Raw genomic sequence first — 5,029 nt, 5'->3', positions numbered from 1 at the left:
GGGGGCGAAGCATTGTGCTATCGATCGTTTTCTCGTTCCCGAGACACGGGAGAGCTCGAATCGTGGCCACGACGTGAATTCGTGACTCTCGCGCGCGAGAATCGATCGATCTGGGCTCCACAAGGCGTAGAGAGGTACATGGGTGGACAGAGGAGAAAAGTCGATCGAGAGATCGCGAACGAAAAGAGAGAGAGAGAGAGAGAGAGAGAGAGAGAGAGAGAGAGCGAGACGATCTAATAATAGGGCAAGCATGTACATTAACGTACTTCCGTGAGAGCATCGTTAAGGGCGCCGAGAAACCGGAAAGTCGACAGAAGAGACGAAAGGGGGAATGGAGACGTGGGAAGAGGACGAGGAAGGGCGTGAAAGAGGAGGCCCAAGAGTAAATTTAGACGGGCGCCTTCTGGATGCGGCAGCTGTGAAAACGCGTCGATGAATCGACACTCTAAACGCACGCCTCTGCTCTAATGCGAACAAGAAACCTGGATTTCTAACCCTTTCGCGGATAAATCGAACTTGTTAATTTTCTGTGCTTAGGATACATACTTATTTGCTTAAAAACGGAGGCTTAATTCACGATTTGATAATTAAAATAATTATGTGCGAATCTTTCCAGAATTGCCATATTTTAACTTTAGAAAATTTTACAAAATTCCCTAATTTCCCTGATATTTTCTTGATTTCCAGTTTTGTGGCAACTCACTTACTTTAAATTGAGAAAAGTATTTCTCCAAAAACATTTTCCTTGCTTTTATCTTCTCAAAATAAAACTTGTAAACAATATATATTATAATAATATATTATATATATTATATAATATATTATAGGACATATATGATAATACAAATTATAGAAATCAAAATTTTAATTATAGAAATCTTAAACGGTCTAGCTGGATCTTAAATGCTTGTATGATTCTTGTGTGAATTTATATACTACGTATATAGTCCCCATAAATGCCGAAATGATTTTTCGATCTTAAAAACGGTCTTAACTCTACTAAATTAGCGCAGTAATATCAGTTAAATTGGCTACCAAAACTTGTAAAGAACGCGGAATAAATATATAATTTACTACGCGAATTCAATAACTAAGAAGATTTGATGATTTAACAAATCGCTAATGTTATTCAGCTGTCAACTTTGCTATTTTAACATAGAAAATTGACTGTCTGTGTATTTGCTGAATCAATGAAGTTTTCAGCTGTGTTTTTTTTTCCGTGATGTTATTGAATTCATTGAAGAAATCTACTACATTATTATTCGCAGATAAGATTGCAATAGTATTTATACTTCCCTTAATCATCATGAATACTTTATATAATGTTTTCACACTTCGAGAACAGATCGCGAGCAAATGTACAGACGATACCAATGGAATCACACTTTTTACAACCAGCGGCCGATAATAATCGCATTCCATTTTCACTACGACAAGCTTTCGCCGAGTCCAACATTGACGCGAGTGCATGATAATCGTTTCACCTCCCGTTGTGAACAACCTTATCTGACGGTAATTTTGCAGAATGAGGTGCATCATTATGGAGCGCGCGATGCAGCCGTGCGCATTGTATAATTCAATACAATTTCCGAGTACAAACTCCAACTGGCATTCGCGAAGTTTCCAAATTACTGAGCCGACGAACGTGACGAGAGTCGAAGTGATTCAGATGAAATTGTCGCGCACGCAGTGCATACCGACATTTGGAAAATGAAATTTTGCTGGACCCTACCAAATGCAAATTACTCTATCACAGTTATAACACGAAAAAAAAAATATAATATAATTTATGTAACTGTTCTAACATTTAAACGGAGACTGTTTCTGCCAAACAACTGTTTTACAATCTAGGCAACTTGCTACGTAAAATTTTAACATTATAAAAAATTGAAATTATTGTAATTTCAATATTAAAACAAAGAAATATCTGTATTTAATAAATCTAATAATAGTGGAATGGAAAATAGATTTTTCTACAATTGTGCGATCCAGGAAATTAAATTCTCATTGAAATTTAATAATTTTGAGGTATCGAGAAACTTTCATGTTTTGTACTTGAATTATACATATAATTCTTATACAATCTAAGATCAATCTTATTAAAAAAACTGGTAATTTATGTACCGCATTTGAATCTTTCCTTAAATCTTACTTTCCTAAAATCTATACTGTAATAAATTCCTGAAGACATTTCTATTGCGTGGGGAATAGCGAGATAATCATTTCATGTTTCTTATCCATTTTTTTTAAATGCACAGTTCAGATATTGTCAAAGCTTATAAAATTATAGTAGCCAGCAAATGGTTATAATCTTATAAATTTGAATAATTAAAAAAATTTTTTGTTCATTGTTTTTTGTAAAGTTCATTTTTCATTTCAAGAATATTATTACGAGAAAATAACGAATGAAGGTAGATAGAGTCAGTTTGGAATACGAGACGCAATAATTAGCGCAAATAATTAATTCAAAAATTCTTTCAAACAATAATAATCAAGTTAAATGAATCGAATTCAAACTACAAATTCTTAAAACTGTTATTTAATAATATACGCTTTTTTATTTAGCTAAAAAAATTTCAAAGAAACTAATGATTAATAAAATACAAATTTAGACACGATTCATCGGAATGCTGATGGAACTTGGGCGATTTTCCAAGCGTAAAGCTAACGACAAGTTCATGATGGCAAATTATAACTCGCTTACCTAAATGACGCGATTAAGAAAAAATATGGAAACAGTGCACGCAAATATAGGGGATGGAAAACCGGGCACGAGACTGAGGGGATACGTCAGCAGAAGTTATCGTGGCACGCGTGCGACGTAAAATTAATGTCGAAATCGCGTGCAGACCGCCGAAACATGAGGGTTGCACCTGCCCGTCACAGCTCTAAAAAGCAGTGAAGGCACGCGTTCCGAAGGAACGCCCCTTATTTCTTTATCTCTGTCCTTTACAAGAACGACCATCTTTGTTTCTATCTTCGTGAAGCGCGAATTACGTACTTATAGCAATCAACGATTTCCGAGTATCATCATGTTGAATAAACTAGTTCTTGGACTGCGACGGTAAATTAAATTGTCGTGAACAATATTCCTGGGAAATTATATTTCGTAAAAGCATGGTTTCGAAATTCAATAAAATCTAAATTACTGTCATCGCGTCAAATTCAAAGTTGAATTCTACAGTGAGATTTCAGACAAAAATTAGTTTTTGTAAAAATTCTCAATCTCGTGTTGCCCTTTTTTTATCATTTCACTGGAAGGAATCAAAAATTATTCTTTTCCTCAATAAAATTTCTCTCAAAAGGCGCATATTCTCTTCAAAGGAAACCTTTTAGTCCCCCAAACCCTGAAGAAATTAAAAACGCCCCACGAAAAATCTGGTACTCTGCAGGGGTGCAACACACATGCTCCGTATATTACTAAGGGTTGTGAACGTAAAATGACTCTGGTGCATGGCAGTATGGAAAGAGTGCGCAGATAAACCCTATAAACATTCATGATAAAAGCATCCCTCGGGAGAAAACCGGATGAGAAAGACGAGTGTCACGAGATCCACATTGACAGTAATTGTCTCAAGATTCAAGGCAGCCGAAAAAAAGAGAGAAGTCAGGAATTTTTGATATATTCAACGTAATCTCGCATGAGAAGATTACTTCGGTCGAATGAGGACGAAGATGAGGAATTTTGTAAATTCTTAATGCAGAAAATACTCAATTAATCCTTTACTCTCACAACGAAGCTTTAATCAAAGGTTCGCCGAAAGAGGATAGTATTACACACGCCACGAAGCAGAAAGATCGATAGACGATAGAAATAACGACGAATAATGTATACCTACATATATATAGTGTACAGTTTCGTACATCATGTATTTGTGTTCACATCAGAGAAATATTTTTCAATAAAAATTGGCGATGAAAATTATTCATTCATAATACATTACATAATATTCAACCGCGTACTATTTGCACAAAAATATTAAATTATTTTCGATAAACACGACATTTATTAAAATTTTCGATAAAAAATAAATTCTCGCAATATGTAAAACATGTACATTTGCATACTAAAAATCGAAGCGTTACGCAACGATTAAAAAATGATTAATATATTCTACATATATACATATGATGTGATATGTCATGCAATATAGAGAGGTAAAGCGGGAATAAAATAATAATCTGCTTTTGAAAATACAAGGAATCGTTATATCGATGATAGAGGATAACTGGCGCGTTTATCACCATATGCAGCAGTTGCGCGATTCATCCGATGTTTGCGTATTTTATGTGTATGTACATGTTGGTGTGTTTTACAATCCTGATAAAGTAATATTTGTAAACGCAGTGCACGATAAGAGCCAGAAATCCCCATCGATATGCTGATCGCGCACTTTGTATATTGCGAGGTTTATATAACGCGACCATGATTCGTAATTGATTAATAAATGACTTTATCTATAATCAATTAGCTTTAATCTTTCAATTAACTTCAACTTTTAGTCTCTCTCACGAATTAAAAAAAAATAAAAGATTATTGGATTAAGATAAAAAAGATTAACCGATATTAGATTAGATTATTAATAAAGCTGCCGAAGAAATCGCAGCTATTAAGAAACAGAAATAATTAACACAAATTTTCTTTTGAATAACACTCAAGATTTTACACAGGTACTTCCTTCCAAAGATTTGCTATAGGAAATTGTAAAATACTCATCTAAGAAATATGCGACACAAAGGTCATATACTATTAACATTCATGTACCGTTCTGTACTTATTCTACTCGCGACATCTTTCGTAACCGCGTAATAAATCAGACTCTTTTCAGTCAAAAAGATGACAAGAGACGAAATGAGACCGTTGGAACCGCTTTAAGAGTTATTTTTATTGAGCTTTTTTTTCTTTCTGTCTAGATACTGAACCGAGCTCCGCGGAAAAGGGTGTGTACATCCTATATGTGCATTCATACGCTCATTCGCACACATATATATATATATATATATATATATATGTTACTTTATTACTAAG

Source organism: Atta cephalotes (genome assembly GCF_000143395.1).
Source record: "Atta cephalotes unplaced genomic scaffold scaffold00079, whole genome shotgun sequence".
Lineage (NCBI taxonomy): Eukaryota > Metazoa > Arthropoda > Insecta > Hymenoptera > Formicidae > Atta > Atta cephalotes.
The sequence above is the reverse complement of the archived record's forward strand: the minus strand, read 5'-3'. Positions refer to the sequence as shown.